This window comes from Peromyscus leucopus, chromosome 13 (assembly GCF_004664715.2).
Source record: "Peromyscus leucopus breed LL Stock chromosome 13, UCI_PerLeu_2.1, whole genome shotgun sequence".
Taxonomy (NCBI): Eukaryota; Metazoa; Chordata; class Mammalia; order Rodentia; family Cricetidae; genus Peromyscus; species Peromyscus leucopus.
The window spans coordinates 38,645,874-38,663,914 of NC_051074.1; the positions used below are offsets into that span (position 1 = coordinate 38,645,874).

The window sequence follows — 18,041 nt, forward strand, 5'->3', positions numbered from 1 at the left end:
GGCGTTCATAGACATTCATGGTGTGTGGGTGGGTGGGGGGCGCGGGGGTCAGGGAAAGCCTCCCTGTGGGGTCATTATATGGTGGTTCAAGTGCAATGAAGAAACCCAGGAGGACAGTTCCAGGATGACCCGCCGTTGTGGATCTGGGGCTGGGGAGCCAGGACACACTGCATTCAGCACATGAGGTCTTGACCTGTCTGTGTCCTGTCTCTGTCCTTGGACTTTCTTGGCATCTTGTGTCCTTTGTCCCCTGTTCTGTCCCATTGTCCCCTCTTCTTCCAATGGAAATGGCTGTTTCAGCACCTGGTCTGACATGGGGCATTCATTTCTCCCTGCCCTTCTCAATGGCAGCTCTGTCCCCTTTCTCCTCTGGTTCTCTGTGACCTCCCTCTTTGTGCCCCTCTCTCAGCCCCCAGCTTCATGGCGGCCGTTATCTTTCTACGGCCTGTCTTCAGCTAGCAAGCACCCCGTGGGCTCTGCTAGGTGCCAGGCACTGCCATCTCCTTCCCCGGGGGGGGGGGGTCCTGGTCTCCTACCCTCCACAGTCACCCTGTCTCCTGCCCCCGCACGCACACTTAGCCTCTTGCTCTCTCCCTTCCCCCAACTCCACGGGGCTCCAACACTGGTTATTATTCAGTTTTATGAGAAACCTCCAGGCCTGCCCTGAATGGACCGACCACAACTGGAACCAGATGTGCGATCCAGGCTCGGGGATGGGAGGGAGGGAAGAGGAGGAGGAGGAGGGCAGGGTTGGCTTGAGGGGTGGGGGGGGAGGCTGGGAACCCTGGGAACCCTGATCCTCAGGGCCCAGCGGAAGGGAGGCAGAGGAGGCCTAGGCAGTTTGGAGAAGCCATGGGGAGGAAGAGAAAAAAAGGGGGCAGTGGGCTTTTTCAGAGAGTACCTTTATTGTGGGACGGTGGCGCCTTGAAATCAGGAAGAAAGCCAGTCTCCCCCCCACCCCCACCCCGAAGTCCTCCAACTCCTGGACTTCCTCTGGTATGTTTTTAGGGACTCACTGAGTTCGAGGTTCTACTCAGGTGTGGAAGCAGGCTGTCTGGGAAAGAAGGGCTACTACTGTTGGGCTGAGGTAGAGAGAGAGAAACCTCCAAAGGCTTGGATAGCTGGAGGAGGGCGGGCATTTGAGAGGGGCCCCTATGCTGCTGCAGACCTGGGGAGGGCAGGAGGCGTCTGGGGCCTCTGTGTATCAATGTGATGCTTCCCATACCCTCACAGACTTGGTTTTTCTGCAGTTGTGCGCTTTCAGAGATAAGAGTTTGCCTAGTTATCTTGGAGTGCTGTACAACACTTAGATGTTTCAAGTGTCCTCTTTACCCATTTATTAACCAACCGTCTATCAGGCCATCTCTCATTCATTCATTCATTCATTCATTCATTCATTTCACATTCACTGAGACTGTGCTATATTTGAGCTGGGTGCTGAATAAAGCTGGATAAAGGGAAAATATAAATTGGCCTTTCCTCACTAAACCTGGGAGGTTCAGGAGCAAATGTAGAGGGCACAGAGGAGGCCTGCCTAGTAGCACAGCTTGAGGACGTCCTTCTTGGAGGATGGGAGTTTTTTTCTAAGGGATAATATCAATTTAGTTTTTGTTGGTTTTTTGAGACAGGGATTCTCTGTGTAGCTCTGGCTGTCCTGGAACTCGCTTTGTAGACCAGGCTGGCCTCGAACTCAGAGCTCCACCTGCCTCTGCCTCCTGAGTGCTAGGATTAGAGGTGTGCACCACCACTGCCCGGCTGCTGCTCTGCATCTTGCATTCCCTCTGGTCACTGGAGTGAAGATGTGGGGAGGCCCAAGAGCAGTTAGTTCCTCATAGTGGCCTTAGAGGTCCCATGTCCCTGCCAATGACCTCCCTCCCTCTCCAGCCCCAAGGCTGCCTCTCAGGTGGCTGTTCACTACTGATGAAGCTGCTCCCCGAAGGCCTTTGATGGGTTACTCTCTTCCTCTGTGCTGCCCCCACATCACTGATACCATCCCAGACCCCTATCCCTGATAAAGGTTTGAAATTAATTCCTACAATTAGGTAGGGCCAGATGACAGACAGAACCTGTAGGACCAGGAGAAGGCCACTGAAGAGCCACCAGGAAGGTCAGGGCTCAGCTTCCCTCTTCTCAAAGAGGGTCCTGTTGCCGGGCAGTGGTGGTGCACGCCTTTAATCCCAGCACTCGGGAGGCAGAGGCAGGCTGATCTCTGTGAGTTCGAGGCCAGCCTGGTCTACAGAGTGAGTTCCAGGAAAGGTGCAAAGCTACACAGAGAATCCCTGTCTCGAAAAATTAAAATAAATAAATAAATAAATAAATAAATAAATAAATAAATAAATAAATCAAACCAAAGAGGGTCCTGTACAGAATTCAGAATGGCAAGATTCCTCAGTGGTTGACCATAGACTCTGCACTGACGGGACAGGCATGTAGCTCAGCTGACTGAGTGCTTGCCTGCTGTGTGGGAAGGCTGGCTTGGGTTTGATCACCAGCACTGCATAAACCACACGAGGTGGTGCACACCCGGAATCCCAGCATTCGAGAGGTCGAGGCAGAAGGATCTTGATGCTCGTCTCTGGCTACATAGCGGCTTGGAAGCCAGCTTGCGCTTATGAGACCCGGTCTTCAGAAACAAACCACGATCCCTAAAAGAAACTTCACTGGAGATCACACAAAGGGTATCTCAGAGCTGCTGAGGTTTGGCATCACTGGCTAGCTGCCAGCCGGAAGTAAGGGGCCATGCCCTAGAGCTCCTTCCCACTCAAGCCATGTGGGGGATGGAGGAGAAAGTGGTAGGGAGCGCTGGTAGGGAGAAGAAACACTTGGGTGCGAAAGGTATGGATGCCGAAGCTGAATGATGGAAAAAGGAAAGACTGGAAGGCTCAGAGCTCCTGGAACTGTCTGAGGAAGGGCTGGGGTCACACTTGACCCTGGGAGCTGTGACTGATGTCAGGAAGGAGACTGGAACTTTGGGGACCTGAAGTAGGAGGGGTTCCATATTTCTGGTACATGACTTCCCCATGAACAGAAGAGACAAGAATTCTGGACTTGGCATGGAATCTTCTAATCTCTCAGTTGGACTGGGATGTCCAGGATGTTAGTCTGGGCGATGGTTAGGAGAACAGGAATTAGGCAGGCTGAGGTGACCCAAGATCACCTTTGACCCAGAGGGAGGGCAGTGAGTGGGAGACTTGGTTTGGGCCTGGTGAGGAGGATTTAGCCGGTGTCTCCACAAGTTCATAATTTTCTTTGTGTTTGTTATCGCTGGAGAGCACATATACACTGATGGACTGACATTGCTCTTGAGGTTGTGGGTTCTGACGTGCTGGGACTGGAGGTGTGGGAACTTGAACTTATCATCTCTGGAGGAAGGAGAGAGGGTATGGGGGAAGGGCGATGTTGCCTCTCTCTGCCCTTCCCATCTATGTTCTTCAGGAGGCACTCCTTTTCATCTGTTCCCAAGAGGTTTTATTGTTCCTGGGGTACTGGACCACGGTTCTTGTGGCTTTGACCTCAGGTGATCTGAAGCCTTGCCCCTCTCTTTGGGCCCCAGCCATTCTCCTGCTGGTGTGAACTGAAGCCTGCCTGCAGGGGGTGAGGAGTCTGGCTGACTGAGTAAGACCATCACAGAGTCCCTTGGCTGTCAACGTACGCAACATCAGAGGAAACTGAGGCTCAGGGATGTAGGTGCCTAGCTCAGATGCGCAAGGCATGACCCTTTCCAACGTGCCTCGGAGGGCTTGGGACGGGAATGAGCAGGTACAGGTTCAAGTTCCTCCCTGGCGTGGACGGTCCTGCCTGGCCGCTGGCAGGCCATGTCACCTAACCGCTGTCGCCTGACTCCTGTCCTTAGCGGGGTAGCAGAGGGAGTGAAGGTGGAGTGTGCTTCAAGTGTCTGGCGTGCAGTGGGTGTGTGACAATTGACTGTCCCCTTTGGCTCTAGGTTTCCTTTCTGTTAGTGTGAAAAACACCCTAACAAGAATCAGCCCAAGGGAGAAAGAGGGGTCCATCAGTGGGGAGCGGGATCAAGGCGGGAACTTCAAACAGCTGCTTCCATCCCGTCCATAGTCAAGAGCAGAGAGAAACAGATGCATGGACCCTTGCTTGCCTGCTTGGCTCCACTGATTCCTCTATTCTTCTTCGACCGCCTGGGAACTCCTGCCCAGGAATGGTGTTGCCCGCAGTCAGCTGGGTCTTCCCACATTCAGGAGCTTAATTAAAGACAATCCCCTTATATTTTTGGTTGTGAGCCTAGCCTTTAACGGCTGAGCCATGGCTCAGTGGTTAAGAGCACAGACTGTTCTTCCAAAGGTCCTGAGTTCAATTCCCAGCAACCACATGGTGGCTCACAAACATCTGTAATGATATCTGGTGCCCTCTTCTGGCCTGCAGGGACACATGCAGACAGAACACTGTATACCTAATAAATAAATATTTAAAAAAAAAAAAAAAGACAATCCCCACAGATATGCTTACAGGCCATCCCCATGTAGACAGTCCCCTACTGAGAACCTCTTCAAGCTAACTATCCCTAGCGCTTGCAAGGGGGGGGGGGGGGAGGATCTCTGTGAGTTTGAGGCCAGCCTTGTCTGCGTAGCAAGTTCTAGCCAGGGCAACATAGTGGGACTCAGCCCCCCTCCCCCCAAAGTTAACCATAACATTTTCAGGAGCCTCCTGTCTGCTTCTGTCATTTATTTGTTGATCCAAAATTTTCAAGTGCTTTTTTTTTTTTAGTATAAACATGTTTCATAGATACAGAGAGTTGGAATGGTTGTACGGTGGGCTCTCTGGATTCAGCAAACATTTTGGTATAGAATTAGCCCTCCAAACCGGTGGGTTCTGCTCCACAGAGTTATAGCTGCTGATTGAAAATACTTGGAAAGAAACCTTGTGACTGTCCTGAACAAGAACGGACTTTATTTTATAGTGTTATCAATCTTCCTTAAAGACCTCAGCACAGCTATTACTTACAGAGAGCGTTTGTACAGTCCTAGATTTTACAAGTGTTCTAGAGGGGATTCAAAGCAAATAGGAGCGGGAGCAGCTGGGGATGTGGCTAGGGGGAATAGATCTAGGCATGCAGGAGGTTCTGGGTTCAGTCCCTAGCACCACATAAAACCTGGTATGGTAGCCCATGCTTGTAATTCCAGCACTTGGAAGGCAGAGGCAGAAGTATCTAAAGATCCAGGTCATACTTAGTTAAACAGCTACTTTAGCACAACCTAGGCTATATGAGATCCTGTTTGTAAATCAGTTATACAGGAATCTGTACATAAGTTCTGTGCAAACACTTTGTGCAAATTCTCTGTCCTTTCACTTAAGGAATCTGATTATCCACAGTTTTGGTGTCCACCAGGAGCCCTGAAAACAGTACCCAGGGTAAAGATATGATTGTATGACGTGTCCATCATCCTGCTTTTCTCTCTCTCTCTCTCTCTCTCTCTCCTCTCTCTCTCTCTCTCTCTCCCTCCCTCCCTCCCTCCCTCCCTCCCTCTCCTCTTCCCTCCCTCCTCCCTCCTTTCTTCTTTCTTTCTTTTCTTTCTTTCTGAGTGTTTTGAGACAGGGTCTCTGTGTATCCTTGGCTTTCTAGAACTCATTCTCTAGATCAGGCTGGTCTTGAACTCACAGAGATCTGCCTGCCTCTCAAGCGCCAAGATTGCTGCCGGCCCCATCATCTTACTTTTGGGGATGCATTTTAAAGAGGATGGATGCATGCCTTTTGTGAACTGGAACTCTGCTCCAGTGACTTTTGAATATAGAGTCACATAGGTCCTACCCACTCCAGGGGAAAAGCAGGGATTATCATGTCACATTTGACAGCCAAGGAAAAAGCAGATTTCAGAAGGGAGATGCTGGAAGCTGGTACCCAAGTGTGTTAGAAATACAGCTTGTTCTTTTGTCTCCTCCTCCTCTTCCTCCTCCTCCTCCTCCTCTTCCTCCTCCTCCTCCTCCTTCTCCTCCTCCTCCTCCTCTTCCTCCTCCTCCTCATCATCATCACCAGTAACCCTTTGGCCTTGGCCATGATTCCACAGTTGAGTCTTTCCTATGGGCTCCTCGATTTCTTGGCGTCTTGATTCTTACCTGCCCCTTCCCACCCCTGTTTCTCTAAGCCCTCTGGCCTGTTCCCCAGAGAGCTACTGGACAGCTGGCCTACCCAGGTGCACCGTGGTGCGGGCCTGGGGCCTGGTGGAGCGCAGTTTGTGCAGCAGAGCGTAGCAGGGGTTAAAGGAGGCGGCAGTGGGGGGCGACGCGCTGACTCCGGGAAGGAGGCGGTGCCCCAGGCCGCCCGCCCGGGGAGGGAGCCGCCAGCGCCCTGGGCGCGCTCACACGCTCGCTCGCAGCAGCGGCCTTGGGACCGGGCTCCGCTGCCTCTGTCCTGTTGGGCAAGCTCACTCACCGCCTCCCCAGGAGCCACCAGCTTCCTGCCAGCCCAGCCACCCACCCTGCTACTGCCCACCGCCCTGGCCTGCCACCCAGTGGCTCCCCGGTTGGAAAGGTGAGCGGATGCGGCCAGTGAGTGTTTGAATGTGCAAGGGTGCAGGGAAGACAGCCCAGCAATCTGCACACGCTGACGTACCACGCTCTGGCTTCAGCTTCTGAACTTGGGGAAGGTGCGGTCAGCCCCTCCCCTGTCACACTTGTAGGCTAAGCTAGCCCCTCGGGGGCCCAACTTGTCAGCCCCGAAGCTGTCAGATGTTCCTGAGGTCTGCCAGGGATGTCTGGGGCGCGGCTGTCCCTGCAAGCGCTGAGCCAGCTTCAGGAAGAGTTTTGTGTGCCGCTAAGTTGCTGGTGTTAATAAGGCTTTGTACAGCCGGGAGTGGGAAGGGACCAGAGGCACAGAGGTAAAGGGTGGGGGGTCTCTTTTGCTCACTCCTTGTCCATGGCAGAGTCCGGGAGGCAGAAGACTGAGAGGGGGAGTTTTTTCCCCTGATAGTGGCTAGAACTTCTTTGGGGTTCATTCCTCTCTTTGGGGGCTCTCTCTCTCTCTGCTCCCCATGATCTGTGTGCAGGGGAGGGGCTGGCTGCAGATGGCTAAAGTGAAAAGCTCTTTAACATCACTTTCCTCCTCTCTGCGTGGGCCCCTTGCCCCCTGGCCATGGGCACAGCCTGGCATGTGTGCCCCTTGCCCTTCCCCCAGCCAGTAGGCTCATTCCTTCCTCACCCCTCTGGGCAGAAATGTCTAATCCAGGTGGTTAATGAACACACAGGGTCCCCCTACACTGGTCTCCTGCCCGCTACCCCTTACTAAGCTTAAAGAAGCCACCCAGAGCTAACCTCAGGACCAGGGCCAGTATTGCCTGCCCAGATGTTTTTAGGCTGGCCTCTGCCCTAGTAGAGGAAACTGAAAGGGGGTGCCTGGGGGTGGGGTGGGCAGAGAAGCCTGCTGGGCTCTTGGGCTGGGCTCGTAGCAGGGGCGTGGGATAGGGTTAGGGGACAGGATGGGTGCTGGTTGGGGAAGTTTCCAGGATCATGAGGTCAGGAAGGCAGTTGTGGTGGGAACAGAAGGGCCAGCTGCAAAGTGGGGTTCCGATGATGTTTGAGGACCGGAGGCTTCTCTCTTGGAAGCCCTTCTGTGTGGGCTAGCAGAGGTGGGGTGGGAGGTGGGAGGGAGGGCCCTTTCCCCTTCCTGAAGCTGCCTGGAGGTGGGGTGGGGACCATTGTGGCTCAGACTTGGCCTCCAGTTCTCAGGGCCTCCTGCCCTTTGCCAGCTGATGGCATCTCTTGTCTCCCGGACCCCAGCTCTTCCCCAAGACTCAAAGGGGGTGAGGGGAGGGGTTAGGGCAGGACTTTGATCTGAAATTGAGGATTCTTGGGTGGTGTAGGGCACAGCCTAGGAATCTTTCTGACTCCCCTAGTCCTGGCCTTGAACTTCTGACCACTCTTTTCCTAACCTTTGCCCCATACTTCATAACCCACCTGCCTTGGAGCCTTAGAGCCGAACTCAATGTGGGGTGATAGGCAGGAGGGATGGGCTGAGATAAGGTACCCGGGAGATTAGGGAGGAGGCTGCTGTTCTGGGGGGCACCCAGCATCAACGGACTTCATTCAGAGAGCTAGGGAGAGTTGGGGATGGAGATTTGCCTTGGGAGCATGAGGGTTTAAACGGGAGCTTCCAGAAGCTCTTGCTGGTCAGTGAGAGGGTGGGCTTTGGTGTAAGGTAATGAGTGGCCTGTCCCAAGGGGCAGTTCAGACAAGCTGGACACTGTGGAAGGATTCCTGCCCTGAGATGTGGTGAGAAAGACGACCTTTGAGGTCTCTGGGGATGCTGAGGTCCTGGGATTCTTAGGGTTGGGGAGTTCTCTGACTCTGGAATGGGGGCTTGGAATGGGGGGGTCAGAGTTGTGGCTTCGGGCTTCGGGCATGGGTGGGGACTCACAGGGTCGCCCGCTGACCGCACTGGGGACTAGAGAGCCCTTGAGACGCCTCTCCCTGGCATCCGTAGCCGACGGCCCACCAGCTCTGCCCCCGGCTGCTTCCTGCACTGCTGCTGTGAGGTGCTTCCTCATGGCCACCCTGGCTCTGTGGTTAACTCCTGGAAGGCCGGACGGAACCTTTGGGCACAGGGCACAGGGTAAAGGGGAGGGGATGGCGGGCATCACAGGTCTCGAGTGTCTGAGGACCAGAAGTGGTTTCCACGTTGGGCGTTCTGAGACCCTCCTCTGAGTAGCCCAGAGGAGGAGCCTCCTCAGCTGTTGGAGATGGCGGGCGGATGAGTGATGCCAGACTCAGAGATCCCGGAGAACCCAGGGGCAGGCCTCAGTTTCCCTCTTCCCAAATGCTTGAGGGTTGTCAAGGTTTCACTAAGTGACTTGTGTAATAAGCAGGGTGTGGGGGTAGAGGTGGGGGTGGGGAAGGAGCCAAGGGCATTTGTTGTTCTCAAGAGCCTCTCTGGAGGGGTAGGAGAGGAGCAGGTGACCTCCCCGTGGCCTCTTCAAACCTGTTTTCCCTGGGAAGGAGAGGCAATGGGGGTTGATACTTCCCCAACTCAATGCTGGGGGTGTGGCTTCCTACAGGGAAGCGTGTGTGTGTGTGTGTGTGTGTGTGTGTGTGTGTGTGTGTGTGTGTGTGTGTGTGTCCGTCTGTCCATCCCCTGATACTTCCCTTGGGGTTTAGGACCCTCCCTGGGCTCCATCCTTTCTAGCCCAGCCTGCCTACCCCAGCTTGCCTCTTCCCACAACCCATTCTGTGAATGCCCTGTGGCCCCTTTGCTCCTGAGCATGGAGCCAGAGTCTGAGGTTACTGCCCAGAGCCCTCTGCCTCCAGTCAGGGCAGTACCTCTCAGCCTTCTGGCTTCCTCTGAAGGGGAAGTCCTTCTCATTGTCTAACTTTCATCCCTTGTCTACAGCCAGGAGGTAGGTAGGAGAGGCTTCTTAATCGGGGCATTTTTCCTTCTGGATGAAAGGGACCCAGTGATGAGGGAGAGCAAGGGAGGAATGTGAGGGCTGAGTGGAGGCATGGACTGAGCTGCGGGCTCATTGTTGCCTCTCACTTACGTTTTCTCGGCCCCAGGAAGGGAAACTGAGGATTTGGGGATGGAGGACAGAGATTTGTCAGGAGACAGGCAGGGTTCCCTCCCCCGTGACCCCGCCCCCAACGAAACCAAACAAATCAGAAGGGAGCCGTGACTCTGGGGGGGAGAGAGAAGTTTGTTTTTAGACACTGGGGAGGGACAGGCCTCCACTTTGTCCCCAGCATTATCCCCTGAGGCCTCTGGCTCCATGGCTCCCTGGCTGGCTGGCTCTTTTAGCTTTCCAGAGCCATTAGGCATGTAGAGGTGTGGGCATAGGCCAGCTGGGAAAGGAATGATGGGGGTGGCAGGGATGCCAGCGTGATAGGCTGGGCTGCCTCCACGGACACCCTGTGCTCGCACTGGAGCCTCTGGGGCGGCTGGTTCTTGGCCGGCTCCCTCCTTGTCCTCACCTTGGTTTCTGTGAGGGAGTTGGAACTGTCATGGGAGGGGATTGGGTCAGTCCCTGGCCCTTCCTCCTGCAGGGCTCCACGGGGCTGTGTGTTCCCTGCCTTTTTAGGGCTTTGAGCTTGCAGCTCAGGCCCGAGCACTGGGTAGGCCAGGGGCTGGTGCAGAAGGGTGGATCCAGGGATCTGACCAGATGAGGGCTGCAGGAGGGCCGCGGTGAGCTTCTCCGCGCCTGGCCACTGGAAGCTTCCTCCAGGGGCCTTCCTGGCCTCCTCTTGGAATGCATGTGGGACACTCATATGCTTCCAGTGTCCCTTGTTCTGTCCTGTAGGTCTGTCACCTGGCTGTGTTATGGCCTTTGCTTCCCAGGTGATGCTTTTGGTACCAGCTGAGGCCGGAGGACCTGAGGGTTTGGGACAGGCCTGCTGAAAAGCTGCTAGCCTGCAAACAAGGCTGCCTTTCCTCCAAAGTGTGGATGGAGCAAGGCAGATGGAGGGCATGCGGCTGGAGCCAGGCTGCTGGGGACCTGCCTGTGGTAACCATTCCTACCTGCTGGCTGTGTGGTCTCAACCAGAGATTAGGCTTCTCTGAGCTCCAGCTTTCTCTCTAACGTGGGACCGTAGTCTTTGCCTCATGGCACGGGCGTGGAGTTTGAATGGATTCGTTGATTTCAAGTGCTTTGAAGTACGGGGTGCAGGTCAGCAGGTAGCCTGCTTGCCTAGCATGCACAGAACTCTGCGTTCTTTCCCCAGCACTGCATACGTTTGGTGTGGTGGTGGACACCTGTAATGACCACACTGAGAAGGTAGAGGCAGGAGGATCAGGGGTTCGAGATCATCTGTGACTGTAAAGTAAGTTCGAAGGTCAGCTTAAGATACGTGAAACCCTGCCTCAAAAACAAACATCCAAAACAAAACAAAAAGCCAACGTGCTTTGTTAGTTAACACTGGTAAGTGTTCTTATTAGTGGGTATCCTTCGTTCCAGACCATGCCTCGTGGCTGGCTCCGTTCTCTCTTTATCATGGTTGTTTCTTCCCTATGATGGAGAAGAGTGTCAGTCAGGATTCCACGGGCTTCCCTTAAGGGGCTCTGATATCCGAGCAGTGTCTTCCTTCTCTGACTTTGCCTCCTTAGGAGGAAGGCCTGGAATGGAGGGGACCTTAGGCTTGTCCCCCCTAGGGAGCTGGAGCAGATATGTGTTTATGGAGGATTCTGAGAAAGTTGCCATCCTCGTAAACAAGTCCCTCTGGGATCCCTCCCCACCCTTCAGACAGCCACTGCTTGCATTAGAGCCTCCCAGGCCTGGCAAGGGCCCAGCCTGTCTCCAAATAGGCTATCCTTGACCGTAGCCATGGGGGCTTCTATGTTTTAGAGAGGGGGTCCCAAGTAACCATTGCAACTGGCTTAGACCCTCCGGGGCTCCTTGAAGACTGACATGCCTCTTGCTACAATCTAACTTGGTCCCTTGTTGGTAAGGGGTGGGGATAACTACCCCAGCCCTCTCTGTGTACACAGGAGCTGAGAGCTTTGAGGATTGGTCCGTAGGTCTCTTAGCTACTCCCACTTCCCTCCCAGGCCTCTACCCTCCTTGGGGTCCATGGCTTTCTGGTGTCTCTGCCATTCCTTCGCTAAAGATCAGCTTCTTGGCCTGATCTCTTACCCAGAGATTCCCCACCCAGGAGGCTGAGGTTGCTCTGGGTCAGGGGTGAACACAGTTTCCGGACCCCTGGCCCGCCCAGTTGCAGCTGCAAAAAGCATCAGGCATTCTTTTGAAGGGAAGAATGGTCTTAGGCTGATCATGATGACCACTGGGAGGGCTGTCTCTGGCTCCCTTCCTCTGCCTGGCTCCCCTCTGCCCTTCTGGACGGTTGATCCTTGAGAGATGAGAAGTGAGCCTCACCTTGAATACATCTTCCACCAGCCCAGGCAATCGGCTGGCCCCTAGCCACCCTTCAGGGAGAGGGCTGAGGTTCAGTGCTGAGCTTGGTGCTATCAGGGGGCAGGACTATGGCTGAGGTTCCGGGGGTGGTGGGGTGGTGGGTGGGAGTGAGTGAGGTGAGTGAGTAGAGGTTCTCCACCTTGGGGGCACCCTGGCCCAAGGCAGTACAGGAATGGTGCTCTTCCTACCGACAGATCTCAGGCTGGCTCGGCTCTGCCCCGGGGTGGCCGAGTCCCTTTGCTCTCTGGGCTTCAATGTCCTCACTTAGCAGCCAGAGGATTGGAGAGGTGTAGTGTTGGTTGCTTCTGAAGTGCATCTGCCGGTGGGGGGCTGAGGGGGGCTCCTTGGGTCCCTGGCTGTGAAACTTCACCTTGGGTTGACCTTGCTTCCCTCCCGCCCCGCCCCCACCTCTGGCAGTGGCTGGCAGGAAGTCCTGCCTGATTAGGGCCCTAATCACCGGCTGAGACTCCCAGAATCTGCGGAGCTGGTGAAGCAGAGAGGAGCTGGGCTAAGGAGGGGGGGAGTATGAGACAGGGCCCTGGCTGCCTGCCTGCCATCTGGGTCTGGAGGAGATGGGCGGCTGGGTTTGGGCTGCTTGGGTCCGGCAATGCCCATGAGCCTGCTGAGGAGGCTTGGAACCCCGGGCCAATCCAGCTGGGCCTGGGGGGCCATCCTGATTGCACAGTAACAGCCTTTTAGGGCATCTACTTTGTGCCAGGCAGGGTGCCAGATCTGGGGCTGGAAAGGCCATCGAGACACCTTCGAGTGGGAGACAAGGGGAGTAGATGGCTCCTCGGCAGGCAGCAGAAGGGGGGTGCAGGAAGCTGTTTGCGTGAGGAGTTGGTGGAGTAGCTGAGGTCTCTGAGAGGAAGAGCCCTTTGAAATGGACTTGGAAGGTTGAGAAGGAGTTTGACGGAGGGGCTTGTTCAGGTAGGGGGCACGCATGCGCGTAAGGATGGGCCACATCACGGCCGTCTGTCCCTTCCAGCTTTGCTACTTCCTTCCTGCGTGGCATCGGCCGGGCCTCGGTGTCCGGGTCTGTAAGATGAGGGTCACATTCCAGCGCAGCCACAGTTGTGTGCTGTGGGGGAGTTGAGACAAAATTCTGTGTGCTAAATGCTTGGCAGGGTAAATTCGGTTTAAAGAGGGAACCTGTAACCAAGAGTGTCTTTGGGGGAGAGCCCAGAGGTCTTGCTTGGGTGGCGAGGAGTGGGAGATTTCCTGGGCCGAGTCAAAGTAGGGAGCAGCAGAGGGATGCTTACATAGGAGAGAGATGATGGGGTTGTGGCTCGGGAAGGGGTTGGATGGGGAGGCCTGGGGGTGAGCTCCAGCCGGGACCTGTGTTCTGCACCTGTGTCCTTAACCCCTGGGACTGGGAAGTCCTCTTGGCGTTCCTGTGCCCGGCTGGACTTCTTGTGCCCTGAGACCAGAGTCAGCAAGGCTTCTTAATGAGCTGTGGTGAAGTGAGGTGGACTGAGGGTAGCTTGCGGGTTCCAGGAGGCTCCTTTAGGGGGTGTCTTTTTACTGTGGGTCCCCGAACACAGTAGGTCCACTGGTTGAATGAATGAGTGAGTGGTCACGAGTTATCCCTTAGTCTGGTATAGGAGCCTGTCTGCTGGAAGTCAGCAGTGCCCATATAAGTGGCTGGGGAGGGTGGTGACGGGGCAGCCTGTTTAAAGCCAGGAGGAATGTTGAGTGTCTCAAAGGCCAGAAGCCAGCACATCACAGTTACAAGTGCTCAGCGGACTGTATGTTGAAGGAGGAGAGGGAATCTCAGGGACCTTCATTTCTGGGAGTGGGGATTATCCTAAGGTGATGTGGCCTTGGGGGTTAAGTCTGGCTTTGAATCCTGACTCTGCCTCTGGCCAGCGGTGCAGACATGGACAGCTTCTTATTTGTGCTGTGAAATGTGGGCAATAGAGAAGAAGTGAGGCTGGCCTGCTCCACACTCAGTGACCTCTGTCGCTGTGGCTGCTGCTGCCATTGATGCCAGGGGAGGGAGCAGCTCAGGAGGGGGGGCTCCTGGCTGGGGCTGAATGTAGCAGCTGCTACCAGAGGGGGCGGGTGGGAGAACACCAGAGATGGGTGAACTCCTCCATGGCTTAGCCACCCTTTGGACAGCCACATACGTGGCAGTCGCTGCCCCCGAGCTCCGTGGCTGAGCAGAATATGGGAGTGGAGGGGCCCTGATAGTTAGGGGTGAGGAAGAGTGGGAATGAAGGAGGAGAGGTGAGCAGGAGGAAGCCAGGACTCTTGAAATTCCCCACCTGGGACCCCAAGAATTCTACCCCTTGTCTTGTGCCAGAGGGCCTGGTCATCAACCTGTAACCAGAGGTCCTGGGCTCCGTCTCTTGTCTTTAAGACCGCTTTGGCGCTAGCTCGAGCCCCAACTCTCTTAGTGACTGACCTGGCGGCAGTATCTCCAGGCCTCCTCTTCTCCTCCTGAATGGCTACTCCCACTGTGGGGACTCTAGTAGCTCTGCAACAGGGAGAGATTGGGGGAGACTGTGCCTACCTGAGGTAGGGGAGGTGTTGCTGAATGTGGTTGTGAAGTGGAGGGTCAGGCTGGTGGTTGTCCATTTTGACACTGTGCAACTTTGGACAGTTTAATTTCCCTTTCTGAACATCTGTGGCATGAGGGGCTGGGCCTAGCTGAGCCATGCCATGGAGCTTTCTGAATGTAGGTTCCTGTTCTTGTGCCTGGGAAGATCTGTCTTATAGAGATGGGCTCCCGGGTATCTTCCAGCATCCCTGGGATCCTGGCAGAGATGCTGGGAAGCTCCCTCCTGGTCCTGGGTTGGGCTGTTCTGTGTCTAGGGACAGTGACCATTCCTTTAGGCATCTGTTTCTTGGAACAGGGCAGAGGACGACAGCTGTTACTGTGAGCAGGCCAGAGTCTGGTGTGCCCCTGTGACTCAGATGGGGATGCTCTGGCTAGAGGGCGGGGGACCGTGGACCTTCTGGCTTCTCCATGGCCACTCTCAGGGAACAGAGTGGGAGGTTTGACTTGGTAGGGTGAACGCCAAGGCAAAGTGAGTAACTTGTGAGTAATGGCTGGTGTCTCCAGGGCAGGTGGCTCTTAGACGCCCGAGAGTGGGACTGGAGGGCTGGAATGCTCCCCAGAGGTGGCTGAATCACAATCTCAGAACCCGAGCTCCACCCTCCCCCTCCCCCTTGTTTTGAGTAGAGGGTCCTGGTGGGATCCAAGCCTTGGCCTTGCCCCCATCCATGCCCCCATGGTTCTGGCTGTATTAGTCCGACCTACCATCTGGGCTCTCACCCCTTCTCAGCAAGGGTGAGCGGCTGCCTCGAACTCGTGGCGGGCTTGCTAAAGGGCACAGAGTCTGCAGTCTGGTGCTTCTGCATTAGCGTCTAGCTCAGCCCCTCCCAGCTGTGCGACCTCGGCCGACCCACTCTGGTTTAAGTTTGGGTGGCTTCCTGTGGAAAAAGGGGAATCACTTGTGTCTGGTGCATTAAAATGGATCACCCGTCCAGTAGATCCCGATACTAAAATTCCTGGTTTTTTTTTTTTTTTTTTTTTTTTTTTTTTTTTTGGCGCTTGCGTACTTTTGAAGCTGTTTCTGCTTGCAATGATTGGTTCAGACACTTTTAGCCCTCTGTGCGTGTGTGTGTGTGTGTGTGTGTGTGTGTGTGTGTGTGTGTGTGTGTGTGTGTGAACATTCTCCCTTCTGTTCCTCCAGGATAGGCAGGGCTCAGGCAACCGGCAAGTTCAAGCTTAAGGGTGATCCGTTACTGCCTCGGGCTGCAGGAGAGGGCCCGGTTCTTTTAGGTATTTGGGGAGGGGTGGGGGAGTGCAGAGACGTGATGGTGCCTCTAGGACCCTCAGACCTCCAGTTCACTTTCATCTACGGCTTTCCCACATCTGGCTCCCCGCTGCCCTTGGCTCTGGCTTCTCAGTGCTCCGGGTCACACAGGCAGCTGGATATGCTGGCAGTGCCTTCACGAGCCTGTTCTGGGGTTGGGCCAGAGGGCCAGGGAGTGACTTTGCATCTGGCAAAGTGTTGTGGTGTGTGTATGTGTGTGTGTGTGTGTGTGTGTGTGAGCGTGTGTGTGTGTGGTGCCTGGGGCATTGAGAGCTGTGTGTGGTCATCCCTGTGTTGTCTGTGGGTGTCTCTGGGTCACGGAGTCTCTATCTGATGGGCGCTTTCTCTCCTCATCTCCAACCTGCCTGCTCTCGGAGGCAGCGGGAGCCAGGTCTGTGGCTGCCTTCCTTCCCTACCTCCCTGTCAGTGTCCATCCCTGAGCTTTTCCCGGGAACAAGGAAACATGACTGGGGGTGGATATGCGTCACACAGAGCTAAACAATGCTGGTTACAGCCAGGCTTGCTCCTCCGGCCTTGGGGCTGGCCCCGCTTCAAGTCTCTGTTGCTGGCTAATTGGGAGCAAGAAGGGCTTCCTGCCTCTCGCCACAGATGGTCTTAAAGGAGATTCGTGAGGCCCGGCTGCCCTGCCCTAGGGACCTCCCGCTTCCGGGGCTCTGGGCAAGTCTCATCCGTTGCTCACTACTGCCCCTGCCATCTGTGGGCCAGACATTTCTGCAGGAATGTCTTTCAGGTACCGGAAGCTTATACTACATAAAGAGTAGAAATCTTAGGACAGTGTTTTTGATGGAAATTGTCATTGGATAGTTGTCTTTGATTGGCGGTTGATGGGATCTTCACATGCTTCTTTATTTTTGCCTCAAGTGTATGAGGGTTTTGCCTAGGTGTGTGCATGTGCACATATACACATATATGGTGGAGCCTGAGGAGACCAGAAGTTGTCAGATATCCTGAAACTGGAGTTACAGATGGTGGTGAGCCACCATGTGGGTGCTGGGAATCGGACCCAGGTTTTCTGCAAGAGCAGCAAGTGCTTTTGACCACTGAGCCCTCCTTCCCACCTAGATGGGAATCATCCAAATCTACTCCTTCCTCCATCCCGCGGCTTCTCAGTCTCTTCCATAAAAGGGGGCTGACAATGGAGGTTACATCACAGGGTGGGGCTGGGGACACAGTGAGTGGAGACAGTGTCGGGGAGAGCATTGAGGCCCACACAGGCCCGTCCTTGGCTTTGTCTCCCAGGCCTTCCTACAGACGACAACTTCATCCTGACGCTTCTCAGGGTGGGTAAGGCATGTGCTCTACGGCAGAGTTCCACCCTCAGCCTGTTAACTGTTCCCAACCAGACTGCAAAGTAGTTCTCAGAGGTCCCTTTTACCTAAGAGGATACTGAGAGGGAGGGAGTTAAAGGGGGTCGGAGCCCACGCCCGGCTTCCGGGCCAATCAGTCTCCTTGCTTTTTAGTTGGACACTTGTGGCCTCTTGGAGGTGTTCAGGAATTTGGAAAGGGCATCTGCGCATACAAGGTGTTTTGATCCTGCGGAGCAGAACCTGCTCCCAAGTGACGAGTTCAGTTTAGTGCTGAGCTGTTTAGAGTTGTGAGCAGGACAGCATGATCCTTCAAGGGTCCAGGAGACACGAAGGTCATAGATAGACTCTGAGGCTGTGGAATTTCCCCTGACAAACACGAGACTGGCTTTGCTTTCATCCTGCTTTGGCAAGCTTTAACTCCTTTAGAAAGAGAAGTAGCTAGACATCGGGAAGGACTTCCTGTCAACCCGGTTAGGCTATTTAGGGAGTCCAGAGAATCAACAGAAATGTAAGGCCTTTCTTCAAATTTGAGATGACCTTTGTGACGTTCTGTGTTGCTGAAATTGTAGTCATCCTGAGGATGGAAGGGTGCAGTGAATGTATTGAGCATCTCTCCCTTTCCGAGGCTGTCTGTCATCCCGAGGCTCAGGTGGTACAGTACTTGCCTGGCATGCACGGTACCCTAGTTTTAAACCTCTGTAACGCCAAAAAACTGGGTGTAGTGGTGCACACCTGTTATCCCAGTACTCGAAAGGAGCAGGCAGGGGGATCAGAAGTTCAAGGTCATTTTCTGATAAACAAAGCAAAATCAACCTGTCATCTGGGTGGTGGAGCAAGGACTTCCTAGAAGTTAGGACATAGGGCGGAGCTCATGCTTTGAAGGGAACCCTGCAGCTGGGTCAGGGCAGAGGTCTGCATGCCATTGGTTGGACTGCAGGACAGCAGGGGCCCTGGCTTAGGAGGAGGCAGGGGGTTGATGTCCCTGTGGGACCTTCTCTGAAGTGCCTGACTCAGCTCAATCCCTGCTCCCACCT

General features: G+C 54.8%; 1 protein-coding gene across 10 annotated transcripts in view; it reads left to right on the plus strand.

Annotated features, from left to right (window-relative positions):
- The window catches only part of Tns1 (tensin 1), a 225,621-nt gene that overhangs the window by 83,808 nt on the left and 123,772 nt on the right, over nt 1-18,041 (plus strand). Inside the window, exon 1 of one of the 10 annotated variants that reach the window (XM_028870013.2) lies at nt 6,320-6,496. The exons of 8 other annotated variants lie outside the window; for them this stretch is intronic. The gene's annotated coding sequence lies outside the window, so the exon portion shown is untranslated. Of the gene's footprint in view, nt 1-6,319; nt 6,497-12,355; nt 12,786-18,041 lie in introns of those variants that run through there. One more of the 10 variants, XM_028870012.2, reaches the window with a different exon arrangement.